This window comes from Tupaia chinensis, unplaced genomic scaffold (genome assembly GCF_000334495.1).
Source record: "Tupaia chinensis unplaced genomic scaffold, TupChi_1.0 Scaffold145889_1, whole genome shotgun sequence".
Classification (NCBI taxonomy): domain Eukaryota; kingdom Metazoa; phylum Chordata; class Mammalia; order Scandentia; family Tupaiidae; genus Tupaia; species Tupaia belangeri.
The window spans coordinates 416442-432346 of record NW_006205746.1 but is presented as its reverse complement, the minus strand read 5'-3'; positions in this window follow the sequence as shown (position 1 = coordinate 432346).

Below are 15905 nucleotides of genomic sequence, written 5' to 3'. Positions count from 1 at the left end.
CAAAGAATATATTGTAAAGTGAAATATGCCCAAAATAAGTTTTTCTACTTTTTATATTAGCAAAATAATGGTATTAACAAGCTATTGATAGCCATATTAGAATGGAGAGTAAGAAGTAGTATAACTTCAAAAGATGGAATAAGTACAGGAAAAGAGAGCAAATATTATTGGCCAAACTTTCAAAACTGAGTTTTAATAGTACCCAGGTGAAGCCAAATTCATACAAAATGTTGGAAAATGGAACACATAATGCTCAAGCTGATTGCACTGCAGGTAAGATCTCTTCAGTCCAGAATGGAGCGGAGCTAGTACATGCTGTCATCTGTAGGTCTCAGAGGAAGGCAAGATTTAATAGGCCCATAATCTTGCTTCTTGCAGTCTTGTTACAGTGTTGACTCAAGAAGAAATTGCAGTCAGCTAATAAAACCTTTTCTCACACAGATTGATATTTGATTCTATTTCCACCTTCTTTACTATGGTTTCTTTTATTTTAATATCTCTCACATCGGTGGTAATATTTTGACCCCTCCTATATAGTATTAGGGTCAAATGATCATTTCAATACATTGGTATGGAATTGGATCTTAACACTACCATTCAAAGTTTTTATTACTCTGTTTTGAGGCATTCAGGAGTATGCAGTATTTTCAAATAGTTAATGGAAAATGTATATTACAAAAAAGTTATGGATTTCAAAATTTTTGCACCTAAATAAACTTGCACTTGAATACCAATTCCCACTTTTTGCAGTCCCTAGATATGTCAATGTCTGTTTCCAAATGATTAATAAATTGGAATCAGACAGTTAAAAAAAAGTTTTTAGTTTAGAACTCCACTCTACAGTGATCTAAATCTATATATCACATCACCTTTAGTATGTAATGTTGACAGTCTGAAAAAGTAGATTGTCCAGGAAGAATACATTGAGGTGTAGGGATAAATATAATCTGTCAATCATCCACTAGAGACAGTGCCATTATGAAATTTACACAATTTCATTTATTATTTTTCTCAAATTTTCTAAATGTATGTGTTGTCTCATCCTAAGATGATAAAAAATAATATGATGCTTTGCCTTTGTTCACAAAAAGACTTCCTATGTGGTTTCTATCTATGTGATATTCCTGACACTCATGCCCTTTTCAAGTGTACCACAGAGTACCAGTACCAGCTGATCATCACTGGGTCCACATGAACCATGAATACTTTCATTGATTCCTAGTGAAATCTTTCCCTTATTATTTTCACCAGGCATGTTAGAAATAGAGGCTTTTCTCTAAGCTTTCCAGTGAAGCAAAGAAAAAGCTCCTGAAGGGTAAGATAGTTTTGACAGCATGATCCATTTTTTTCAAGCCATAAGCACTGAAAAAAATAAACAAACAAATAAACAAAACCTGTCAGGTTGGCTGTCAAATATAATTAGACTATAATGGCTGCTAGGAGAGCTCTGTTTATTTCTAGCACAATGATCTGGAGCAGCATTTCAATGTGTCATGCCCATGGTAGATTTAACAGATCAGGCCTGGAACCCTGATTAATGAGATGGTTCTCTCTTTTCACAAAAAACATGCCAGAAATTCTCTTGATAAAGAGGGCCCAGGAATTGAGGCTTGGTGGAGAACTTTATAAGAGGCATGATGTTCAAAAGTCACAAGCCCAGAGTTCTCATTTCTAACTAATTTGGTGATTTGATGGCTAATTTGAGATATCTTTATTTTCATATGCTTAAAATGAGAGGCTTAGACTGCATTATCTCTTATCAGGACAGCTCTAAATTCCATTTCTTTGTTTCTTATCTGGGAGCCTTAAAATCAATTTGGTATTAAACAGAGAATACTCATTTGACTCCAATTTTACTTTACCTTTCACTGGACATTATGTGTGTGGTGAAAAATCAATGTTATTTTTGTTCTTAATCTAGGGATATTAGAAGCTAGAAAGGGAAGTAAGGAGCAAAAGTTGGTGAGAAAAAGATTCAAAGATGTCTTTTTCCTAAGATGAATATATAAATACTATGGTAAGGGGAATAGATCTCTCACTATTATACACAATTAGGAGTGAAAACTCTCTTATTGTTTTACTTTAACAATGAAAATGTTCAAAGTTTGGGAATCCAACAACTTTCCCTTTCCTCCTTATTTTCTAGTATTACTCCTTGCTGGCACCCAATGCAAAGAGCAAAGACAACTGTGAAAGCTGATTGTTAAGTGTTCAGGAATTTTGAAAGCCAGTAATTAAGCACAGATATTAATAAAAATCAAATTAGAGGGGCCAGCAGGGGCATGGTGCTTAAGGCGCTGGATTCCCAACTGACCAAGTCCCAGATTTGAAAGCTTGAAAATCATCCCAAGCATGCGTGTATATGTGAAAAAGGATTGCAGTGGTCATCCCCCCTGTAGGGGTGATTTCTCACTTCCCTCTGTCTCTCTCTGATAAGCACACATGCTCTATGACAAGAACCTAAATTTTTAAAAAATCAAATAAGAAAAGTAGACAACATACCTAGTTAGAGATACCCACATGACTTCTCTCAAAAAAGGAAAGCCAAGGGACCAGCAATTAGTGTAATGGCTATGTCTCTGAACTCTCATGTAGTCGACCGTGGTTCGAGTCCCAGACCTGGTGGCTTAAACTCATGCCGGGTGTGTGTGCATGCATGCCCAAGATCCCAAGAGGAGAATGGAGGAGAAGGGATTGAGGCATGGCCATTCCCCCTGGGTGGTGATTTCTTGTTTTCTGTCTCTCTGTCTCTGTCTTTCTGGCGAGTGCACGTGCCCTATAGCAAAAATCTCTACAAAAAAAAAAAAAGGAAAGCCCCAAAATTTAGATAAATGGCTACATGTTGAACAGAGGACTGAAATATGACCAGTGAAATACTAGAAGACAGTGAGAGACTTTTGGGACATTGAGACTTGAGTTGGAAACATAAAGAAACAATCAAACTTCTGAAGTCAGAAAAGCTGTGGAAATGACAAGAGTTCCCCACTATGGAGAGGAAGGTAAGCAAGACTCATCCAGAACTCCTTGCCTTCATCATAGACTGCAGCACTCCCCAACTGCAGAGAGCAATGAAGCCATCTGACAAAGGTGCACACATCTACCACCTCAGAGAAAACACTGGACTGCATACCAACTAAGTCTTAGGTACATGGCACCACCTTGAAATCTAACACACAGGTGGAATGCACAATATGATCTAGATCGGGGACCTAGCACCTCTGCATCTTTGAAATACTATGATCCTTCTAGTGTATTCATATGTGAGAGGGGAGATCTAGGCCAGAGGATATCTCCTGACAGAAACAGCCACCTAATATTTAAGTGCTGGAAGCACCCTGCATTTCAGAGAACAGGATGGTAAACAATGAAAATGAAGGAAAAGTAGCTTTTGTGACCTGGAGAATAAGGGCAGTTACCCCACTGATGACTGAAGCCTCCTGATCTCCCCCTGCCAACAAGAACATAGTGTTTGAGTCACCCTTCCCTCGCAAAGATTGAGTAATCAAGGTATTCCCCCAACACACAGGCAAGGCTACACACCACTTCCTCGGCCCTGAGACTATGGAAGCAGCTTTTTCCTCCTTCTGTGGACTTCTGCAGCACAATTTCTCAGAATCTCTCTAAACCATGAATGTGAGAAGAGGGGTAGATCAAGGTGGCTGACCAAGAGAAGTGTGCCAGGGCTCCCCACTACTAGCCAGTGTGGAGGAAGTGAGAGACAGTGAGCACCCCTAACACACACCCCCTACTCTAATCAAGCCACACACAGAGTAACAAGTGCCCACTCTTACCACCACTCCTACCCCTCTGTACCATGTGCAGGAGTGTGCTGCAGTGGTGAGGAGAGCCAGGCGCTAGGGCAGTCAACTTCCCCGGACTCCAGGGAGAGCGTATAAACAAGATAAACAACGAGCCACCCCTGAGACACAACTCCTAAGCCAGCACCAACATCCCTTTTGTGTGCAACCTGTTCAAGACAAAGGACACCACCTATTCTCAGTTGATATTTCCACTCACCTACCTCATCTGGAGGGGGATTCCCAAACTTTAAACAGGGTCTGAGAACTAAAGCAAACAACCAACAGAACACCTGCTTTCATTGATACCAGTCATCCCAACTCCTGTACAGGTCAGACAGTAGTGCACACAGTAGCCTCACTTAGAGCTTGAAAGAACAGGCCTAGGGGTGCTCATGCTCCTCTCTATAGACTCTGTCACTATAGAGACGTCAATACCAAACTCAACTGGAACCAAAGTCAAAGTGAACCAGCAAACTAGTACTAAGGAAAATAGACACTGTAACAGTACATAAGCATGTAAGTAAGTAAATACATGCATACATATGTACATACATACATACTGCACCTATATAAACTATTCCATAAAATAGGATGAAGTGAGTACTCTAGCACATGCCCAAATATCAATACAAGGACACAAGAAATATGAAAAAGCAAAGGAATATCCTCTGTATAAATACACTAACTTCTCATCAACCAGTAAAACATAGGAAATCACAGAAATTCCCAATATGAAATTCAGAATATTAATCATAATGAAATTCAATGAAGTGTGAAGGAATACAGACAAGCAATTCTAGTAAATGAGAAAAACAATCCATAATATAAATGAGGAATTCAGTAAAGAAATAGATATCCTAAAAAAAGGAATCAAACAGAATGCATAGAGATAAAGATGTCAATAAAAGGAAATAAAAAATTGATAGAGAGCATCAATACAAAATTAGATCAAGCAAAAGAAAGGATCTTTGAATGTGAAGATAAAATCTTTGAAATAGCTCAAATAGAAGGAAAAAATAGTTAAAAATGAAAGTAGCATATTAGAATTATGAAACTGCTAAATATACCAGCAGATGGTGTAATGGTTATGTTACTGGACTTTCAAATAGTTCACTGTGGTTTGAGACCTGGACCCAGTGGCTTAAAACTCATGCTGGGCACGTGTGCATATGTGTCCAAAATCCTGAAAGGAGATTGTAGGAGAAGAGATAGTGACACTTTTTGTCACTATCATGCTCTGTTTCTTCAGACAAGTGCATTCGCTCTGCAGAAAATCTCTCTAAACAAACAAACAGGGACCAGCAGTTAGCGTAATGGCTATGTCTCTGGACTCCCACATAGTTGACCATGGTTCGAGTCCCGGACCTGTTGGTTTAAACTCACGCCGGGCACGTGTGCGTGTGTGTCCAAGATCCTGAGAGGAGAGGAGAATGGAGGAGAAGGGATTGCAGCATGACCATCCCCCCTGGGTGGGGTTTCTCGCTTTCTATCTCTCTGTCTGTCTCTGTCTGTCTGGCGAGTGCATGTGCCTTACAGCAAAAACCTCTCAAAAAAAAAAAAAAAAACTTCCCATATCTAAAGAGAGACATGGCCATCCATATGTAGGAACTTCAAAGGTCTCCAAATAGATTCAACATGAAACAATTCTCTCCAAGTCACACTGACATCAAAGACAAAGATAAAATATTGAAAATGGCTAGAGATGAGCAAAAAGTTACTTACAAAGGATATCCCATTAGGCTAACCTCAGACTTCTCAATAGAAACTTTATATGCTAGGGAAGAATGGGACAATGTATTGAGATCTCTTAAAAAGAAAACAAACAAATAAAAAATACTTATAGCTGAGAACGTAATACCCAGCAAACTATTCTTCAATACAGGTAACATAAACTCATTCCCAGATAAATAAAAACAGAAATAATTCACTAATATTAGACTGATTCTTCAAGAAATACTTAAGGTAAATCCCACTGTGTAAACACATGAAGGCATAAAACTCACCAGTACAATAATTACATAAAGAGGGACCAGCAGATGGCATAATGGTTATATCATTGGACTCCTACATGGCTGACCATGGTTCAAGTCCTGTACCCAGAGGCTTGAAATTTACACCAGGTACATATGTATACATGCCCAAAATCCTGAGAGGAGAATGGAGGAAAAGGGAATGTGGCATGACCATTTCCCCTGGGAGGAGGGAGGGTTTGATTTCTTCCTTTCTCTCTGTCTGTCTCTTTCTCTCTGGTGTGCATACATGCTCTATAGCAAAAATCTCTCCTAATAATTACACAAAGCAAAAAAAGAAAAAGGAATTATCCAATCCTTACACTTTCTAAAACTTTCAAACAGCAAAGATAAACAATGACAGAATTAAAAAAGAAGAAAACAGAGAACAGCCCTTCTTCAAAACTCGCGTGAACAGCCCTTCTTCAAGAGGCAGACAGCTCCATGGCTCCTGTGATCTAGCCATTTGGGGAGAAAGGAAGATGTCCCACTGATAACTGGGCCTCCAGCATCCAAAACTCGCGTGAACAGCCCTTCTTCAAGAGGCAGACAGCTCCATGGCTCCTGTGATCTAGCCATTTGGGGAGAAAGGAAGATGTCCCACTGATAACTGGGCCTCCAGCATTCAAAACTTGTGTGATTGAACTTCCAAGTTTGGGAAGAAACCGACCATCCACCAGATGACTAGAAATCGCTGCAGGACCACAAGAAATATGGGGAAGCAGGAAAATACCTCTCCCACAAGGGAAAAGGATAGCTCCTCTTTATCCACACACAGTTCAATGGAAATCATGGAAATGTCTGATAAAGAATTCAGAACATTCATAATGGCAAAGCTAACAGAGATGGAAGAGAAGAGAGACAAGGAACTGCTGAAGAGAAAGGAGAAAGGAGTTGAAGAGTTCCAGGAGGTGAGGAAATTCATGCAAGATCTAAAGGAGGAATTTCACACTTTAGAAAAGAATCAGATGGAACTGTTAGAGATGAAGGCTATAATACAAGAAGTCAAAATCTCCCTTGAAAGTATTAAAAGCAGACTAGATCATACAGAAAATAGAATCTCTAATGTAGAAGAGAAAATGGTTGGCCTAGAAAAATCCACCGCGAAGACTGAGAAAATGGCCCAAAAATTTGAGAATAATATGCGAGAAGTACTAGATACCATCAAACGTCCAAACATCCGGATAATAGGCATCCCAGAAGGTGAAGAGACTCATAAGGGCATTGATAATCTATTCCATGAAATCTTACAAGAAAATTTTCCAAACCTGGAGAGGCACTCAAAGATCCATTCCCAAGAAATACAGAGGACCCCAAATAGAATCAACCCAAGAAGATCTTCTCCAAGACACATTATAGCCAGATTGACCAAAACCACAGACAAAGACAAGATACTAAGACTGGCAAGAGAAAAAAGGCAAGTTACCTACAAAGGGTATCCCATCAGACTAACGGCAGACCTCTCATCGGAAACAATGAGAGCGAGGAGAGAATGGGAAAATGTATTCAAAGTATTAAGGGAAAAGCAATTTCAACCGAGAATTCTGTACCCAGCAAGGTTATCGTTCATTTGGGAAGAAAAGACACGAACTTTCCCAGATAAACAAAACCTGAAAGAATTTACCAGCACCAGACCGGATCTCCAAGAAGTTCTTAAGGGAGTGCTATGTCAGTAAAATTAAATGCAGACACACAGAAATAAGAGTTCAGAAACTAAGAAAATGGGCAACTTAATTGTAGGGCCAAAAGCTGGAGTTGAGTATTACATCCCAGATTTCAATCTGGAACATCGAACCTCAACAGATACAGAAGAAAGATTAAGTACATGAGACTGAACTGATGAAACAGTATTCTACGACTTGACTAAAATATTGCTGCTTTTCTTCTAAGCTTTGTTGTCCGGTTTTAAGGATTTTTGTCCTGTCTTCAGCTATCAATAGATTCATGTTCCGACTATTTGAACAGAATACTAACCTGTTTCTAGGCTTTAAGTTTCAAAGAAATATCCTTACCAGTTCAAAACTGCTTTTCTTGAAACCATCGGCTGATCTTGCTATTGAAAGTAGTTAGATTACTTATGATATTGTGTGATCAACGAAATGTTGGGGGAAAAGGAATTGAAGACAACTGTAGACAGCAGAGATAGTGTAATAAGAGAGTGGAATAGGGCAGAGGGCTAGACATGGGGTAAAAAACATATATTTGAAAGTAGAAATGGAATATTATGGATGATAACATGCATTATTAAGCCACTATGCAGTATATTCTAGATGGGAAACCACATTTAGAATGTTGTGATGATGCTCAGGGAATGAATGTAAATTAATAAAAAAAATTTTCAGAAGAAAAAAAATAGGCATTAGAAATACCTATTTGATGACTGCAGTTAAGCTATATAGCCCTAGTTAGGTGCTACTTTACAGTATGTTCATTCTATTCACTGAGGTTTATGCCTAAAGTCAGACTTGTGTTCATGGATATGTACATATCAGCTGTGCTTGCTATTGAAAATATTTAGATTTATTAAGATATTTAGTGAAACAATAAAATGGGGGAGGCATAGAAAGCAACAATAGATACCAGACACAGTGTGGGAGATGGCAGAGGGTGAGATAGGGAATCAAGGATGGGGAAAAAAGGCAAAATATACAGAAAACAAGAAATGGAAAATGATTTGTTGACAATAACACATATGCTGATGTGCTTGATTGAGCCAATATACAGTGTATTCTCAATGGAAAAATCTCATTTTGTATGCTATAATGATGTACAGTGAATGAATGTAAATAAAGAAAGAAAAAAATGTAAAAAAAAAAAAAGAAGAAAACACAAAACAACCAGTATATAAACAATAAAATGGCAGCTGCAAGACCATACAAATAAATAATAATTTCTTTCTCTGTCTTTCCCTCTTTCTCTGAATAAGTAAAAAAATCAAAAATAAAATGATATAAGTTCATGATTAAATTAATTACACTAAGGCAAATTAATCATAGCTTGAAACTCATCAATTCCAAGTGTTTTACTTTTTAACACCTCTTCTTATGATGTATGCACTTGAGTTTATTAATGTAGTTTGTCAGAATAGTGGAAATCCCATGCAGTGGTGAGGTACTGTATGTCTTTTCTCAAATCCACATTCGGGGGCCACTCGGCTTGTGGTACAGCAGGGAAGCAGCTGAACCACATAGGAAGAATCCTGAGTTCACATCTGAGGATCTCCCTAGCCATGCCTGCTGCATACACATGACCATGATGCATGCTAGTTGAGTCTAGTTGAGGATCACAGTTTGAGGGCCATTTGAGGGTTCCTGTCTTCCTTCTCTCTCTCATGGAAAAAATAGATAAGTAAACTTAACACACACACACAAACACACACACACACACACGCACACACATCAGGGGCCAGCAGATGGTGGAGCAGTTATGTCATTGATCTCCCACATGGCTGACCACGATTTGAGTCCTGGACCTAGAGGCTTTAAAATCATGCCAAGTGAATGTGTGTTGATGCCTAAGATCTTGGGGTCACAATGGAGGAGAAGGGACTGTGGCATGGCCATCCTCCCTGGGAATGTCTCTCTCTCTTTCTTTCTCTCCCTCTCTCTAGCAAGTGCACATGCCCTAAGGCAAAAACCTCTAAAACACACACACACACACACATACATTCAGTGATGTCATGTTCGTACCATGAAACTGGCTATGTTGGAAATATTTGTACTGTGGAAATACACGAATGCTATAAATTATGGTTTGATTTATTGTTTTGTTGTTTGCTTAGAGTTAAGAGAGTTGTGGAGAAAATGTTAATACTGGAGATTAAATTTTAAAATACATCTTTTCAATAGCTATTACATTATGAATAGTGCAAAAAATTGATATAACATTCTTGTATTTGGAAGATTCAGCAAAAAGTCACTCACATGGGTTGTGATATATGTTTTTATTGTTACATTTTTGTATTACCACATTTATGAATTGAAACCACAGTTTGGCTATGGATAAAACAGTTGGAAAAAAAACAATGAAAACATTGCATGTGAATCAGTTGGCTATAGAATTTACAATAAAGAGTACTATATATTATTATTATTATTTGCAAATAGAGTCCTAAACATCTTTAATATCAGTAAAATATTTAATTCCTCTGTATATACACACACATTCTCTCCCACTTCAGTGAGCTATTTGTTAAACATTTATCAGCACAACACTAATTTTGCCTTCAAAATTTGAATCTAAAATCATATCATGAAGTCAGTAAACCATCCCTCAACTTATTTCTTTGTCCTCCTATTCCTTCTTTCTTTCTTCCTGTTCATTGTTTTTAGTGATCCTTTCCTTTTGTTATAATTATTAATGCTATTATTGTTTATAATTGTGGTAAATACACTAACATAAAATTTGCCAGCACAATCATCTTTAAGTGTACAGTTCAGTGGCATTAAGCACATTCATATTGTTCTGTAACCATCATAATCACCCACCTTTATGACACATTTTCATCTTGCAAAACTGAAACCCTGTATTCATTAAAATAACTCATCATTCTCTTATAATCCGAACTCCTGGGAACAACCATTCTTCTTTCTGTCTCTATGAATTAGACTGCTCTAGATACTTCTCATGTAAGTGGAATAATATGACAATTGTCTTTTTGTGACGGGCTTATTTCACTTAGCATAATGTCCTCAAAGTTCATATATGGTGGAACAGATGTCATAATTTCCTTCCATGTCAAGGCTGAATAATGTCCCATTATATTTATATACTCTGTGTTTTTTGTGTCTTTATTTTTTTTTAATACATTCATCTCTTGGTAGTCACTTGAGTTGCTTTCACCTTTACATGATTGTGGAATAAAGCAGCTTTGAACCTGGTCGTCCAAATTGCTCCACAAGACTTTGCTTCCAGTTATTTTGTACACATATTCAGAAGTGAAATTGCTAGATTCCTTACTTCTCTTTTGAGATTATGTATAGACTTCTGTAAGCCGTTTTTATTCAGATATTCTCCTTTATAGATAAAAATACTCTCATTGATAGAATGATACTAAATTTTCACATTGGTTCATTTTGCTCATGATTTTCAAAAAATTTCTCTTCCCAAACATACTTGATCATTTATATAAGTTGCTACATTTATTTTTTTGTGCTAAAGCCACATTGTTTTTTCCTTTTACTTGAATATATGATTTCCTTCCACCCAGGATGATTGTAAACTCCATCCACCTTACCTAGGTCATGTACAAAGTCTCCTCTCTGCACATTCAGTAGTTAAACTGCACGTATATTTTTTCTCAAAATCAATTCCTGGGTAGCAGATAGTAGCACAGTGATAAATCATGATTCTTTGAGAGGCTGACATTCATGGAAAAGTTCATGTCCAGAGATTCCCCTGAGTACTCTGAGCACACATGTACCTATGATTTAGGGCTAGATAAAGCTAGGGAGGGGGTCGTGGTGTGAAGATTCTGTTGGGGGTGGTCTCTCTTTGTTGTGTGCATATACTAATAGAAGAAAAAAAAACTTTAAAACATATAACTTCCATAAATCAGCATTTCTTGATCCTATGTCTTCCACCGTCCTCTTCATATTTGCTATTATGTATTATTATATAATCATATTCTTTCTTTTGTAGCATTATCATAGTGTTATATTTTATATTCAGTCTCTTTTTCATTTTATTAATAATCTGCATTCTCACTTCAGAGTCTCTGACCATGTTTATCACTGTCTCATTCCTGAAATAACCTTTCAACTTGTCATCCAGGACATATATTTTTTTAAAATTTCTCACAGGTTTATTGCCTTCATCATCCTTCTTGATGGGTCTATCTTAACTCTTTGACTTCTTAGTATGAAGTCTTCTATTGCACAGTCTTTATATTTCTTCATTTTTTATTATGACATTCAGTGCCTTTGAAATCTCATCTAATCTAATTTCTTTAAATATCATCTGGCCCAGAGTTTTCCTCTTAACTCCAGACTAATAGAAATCTCCACCAGGATCTCACAATAAACATGTTTAAATAGAATTTCTGATTAACACCCTGCCACCTTCATCAAAGGCTTCTCCATCTATACTCTTTCCTATGTCAACTAATGGCGAGTCATCCTTCCAGTTATTCAGCCCAAATAGATTTGAATTAACCTTCATTTATCTCTTGATCTCTCATTCCAGATATGTTTGACGAGGAAATCCTATCATTTTTATCTTTGAAATATATTTAGACTATATTCACATCTTCCCAACCCTATCACTTCCATCCTGTTCAATTTCTCCATCATTTCTTGCCTCCTACTGTAATTCTGTTCTTCCAATTTGCTCCTCTTCTGGCTCTTCTCTATATAGCAGCAGTTGACTTTTACTCTGATTGAAAGAGGGAGGCTTTGTGGGGGTGTATAACAAAGCTTTTAAATGGCTTACATGATACTATAAAATCTGGCACTGTACCACTCTGGTTTTATTTGATACCACTTGTTCTGTCTACCCTTGAGTCACCAGGAATTTAGAGTAAATTTTATGTATATTTAGCTTATTATTTGAATGTGCAGTATTAATTTTCCTAAGTATAAAAAAAATTGTCCTAAAACACCTATACTTTTCTTACTGAATCAAAATTGTCTCCTTCTCACACCCTTTTTTGCTGTTTTTTTTTTCTCCCTCCTTCCTCCTTTCTCCCTCCCTCATTTCTTCTCTGAGTCTTTTTTATCTTCCTTCCACTCCTGCCTCTCACTTTTCTCACTTGTCCTCTAGTGAAATTGTGGACATGTGAGTGTATGGATGACAGCAGGCACCAGCATCTTCCATGTTATGCACAGGGTTTTGAGCACAGCATGCCTTTGGCCCAGGCAGGTGGGAGAGCTAAGAGAAGCAGGCTAGCCATCTGGAGACGAACATATGGGTGGTGTGGCATACATTCTCACAATTGGCGGCGGCGAGACTTAGAAATAGAAGGAAGAGGATTGACTCCTTCACTTAATTTAAAAAAAAAAAAAAAGAAAGAAATTTGAAGGGGATACCAATATGGAGGAATTCCAGTGTAAAGTATAATTATCTTTTTTGTAAATGTCCTTTGTTGGCTATATTTTAAAGGTTTTATATTAATTAAAAATACTCTTATTTTTACATAACTATTGAATGACTTTCATCTCTCATACTTTTTAAGCTTTTAATACCTAATAAGACACTAGTTGTTTAGTTCAAGATTGTAAGAGTGAAAAAGTTACTTGGATTTTTTTTTTTTTCTCTCTGATATGCCAGTTCTTAACTCAGATAAACTAGAACAGAATCTAGGGAACATAATGAGGGACAAAATTATGGGTACAAAATGGAGATTAAATAGTATAAAAATGAAAGAGATTTTAAAAAAATGCTTTCTAGGTTTATTTTAATCATCTGCCATTTTTGATTTTTTAAAACATATTCTGATCTAGGAAATTGGAAAGCTGTGTTTTTGTTCTAATTTTGATCTCTCCCAGAGGTTTAGATAAATAATTTTTATTTCTTGGGACTCTCATTAGCTCTAAAATAGATCAAAATAAAATATTGAGATATTCTGTGATAGGGTTTATAATTCTATGTTCTCTATAGTTGCTATTAAGTCAATAGTACGCAATATAGCTCTTACATAGTACTCTAAAACAAATTGAAAAATTTTTAAAATTACCTGGTAAACCAGATTAAGGTGGCTAGCCCTATAATTAATAGAATAACATAAATGTTTTCTTGATGACTAGTTAATATGCTAATTTTTTATTCTATATATAACTGAATGAACATAGACCTTGAGTGCCATGTGTTGAGAAAAGAAAGAAGGTTTGGGTTTATTAGGTGTTTTGGTTTTTTTTTTTTTTTTTTTTTTTTTGAGGTTTTTGAGGTTTTTGCTATAGGTCGCTTGTGCTCACCAGACAGACAGAGAGACAGAAAGCGAGAAATCACCCTCCATGGGGGATGGCCACGCTAAAATCCCTTCTCCTCCATTCTCCTCTTGGGATCTTGGGCACGAACACACTCACGTGTGCCTGGCGTGAGTAAGTTTTAAGTCCCCGGGTCCGGGACACGAACTATGGTCGATTACATGGGAGTCCGGGGACATAGCCATTGCGGTAACTGCTGGTCCCGAGTAGAACATTTTCAGAGTTGTCTTTTTTTTTTCCCCCTGTAAAGCATTACATGTTTGTGTAGATAAAGGTTGTGAGAGAAACATTTAAAGAGACATAAAAAGTGGCAATAGATTAATTAGTGAGGAAGTGTTCTTATCTCCAGACAAGAGATAGGTAGCACTTGCTCTTAAGTAGTGGTGGCAGTTATGGCAATGAGGAGACGTGGGTGATCTGGGTAATTTTATGGGATATTTAAGAATAAATATCATCAAAATTTTTTAGTTGAATTTCACCATGAGAGACAGATGGAGCGTGAGACATATCAATAATGACTCCTGGGTTTCTAGCCTGTGTAAGGTGTAGACAGTGGTAATATTTTGCTCACACTGATAAAATGACACTAAAGAACACCAAGTTTGGAAGCATGCATGTAGAAACTATTTGTTTGCATTGGGTCATGCTGAGTTCAAGTGTCACAATAATTTTTTTTTTTAATCACCAAGCCCTTCCACATGTACAGTCTAGAGAATCATGTTGCACATCAGTATTCATGAGAGCCAGAGTTGCTGGAGAATGTAGGAGAGAAAGGGCAAATGAAGAAAGACCATCGTAGAAACAGCTTGGTTCTTCTTGGTCCCAGTCTTGTTTTAAACCAATGCTGAGACAAGCATAAAGGAATCCTTAGCAAATATTCAGTAAGAACCCAGTGTGACATTACCCAGAGGTCTATATTCAAGGTTAAAAGTGGTGCTGGAAAAAATAAGCTTGTCTGTGTCTTCCTTGCTTGGCACTAAGCCTCAGTGCCTGCTGATAATTCAAGCTGTTAATAAAAAGAAGGCAACTTTCTCCTCCACATCAACAATGAAATAAATACATAAAATACCATATGAAAAAATGTATAAAGCAAAACAAGTAAAGAAATAGCTGGGAAAGGAAAAAAACAAAGTCAATAAAAGCTATTGATCCAAGATGCTGTAAGAATGTAAACATTCAGTATTGAAAAGAAAACAGAAGCATAATTGAAGTACCTGTTTAATATTTGCACAGCCTTCATTACAATACTCATGACAGTTAAACTTCTAGGCAGGTCTTTCCACTTAATGCACCTATGAGTTAATACTTTCCCCAGGTGTCTGAACCACTGAATAAAATAATTCTGAATTCCCATTGACCACTGGGACCTTTACAAGGAACTGCATTTAAAAGAGAAATTATAAGACATTTGTGGAATTTTACTGTTGATGTAAAATTCTGTTTTCAATATTTTCATGCTTTTAAAATGTTGATATTTGGCAGTACAACATGCTGTGGAAAAATTATAGCACACCTTTCTGAAATATCTTGGGTTTATGACAGAAAGACATCACGCATAAATCAATCATTCCCTAGGTTGAATTTTTTTTCCAGTTTTGCCTCAGAAGTAGTCAGCAACTTCAAGCTTTTAAAATAATCATTTTCTGGTAGACTATGGACTGTGAAATCATACAAATAATTAATTGATATAATTAAACACATAAAGAAATACTTGCACATTTTTGTGAAGATTAGAGTTTTATAGTAAATAGGCAATTAATGCAAAATAAAAGAGAAGTAAAGGGTACATGTTGAGTTGTCAAGATTTTCTGAGATATTAACACAACTAGGAGGAATTTTTTTTTTCTTGTGGACATAAAAACAAAATATATAATAATTTGTAATGCTAATTGACCAGGTTGGTAAACAGATTTTCCCCAATTTAGAATGGCTCAACATATGATTTTTCTGGCTTTATGAATGTGGGAAAGCAATAGGTATTCAGTACAAATGTAACCTCATCAGAAGCCATGATAGGAACTAGCAGATGGCATAATGGCCACATCACTGGACTTCCATGTACTTGACCATGGTTTGAGCCTTGGACCCGGTGGCTTAAACTCACACCACGCCTGGGTGTATCCATGCCGAAGATCCCGAGAGGAGAATGGAGGAGACATGATTGCGGTATGGCC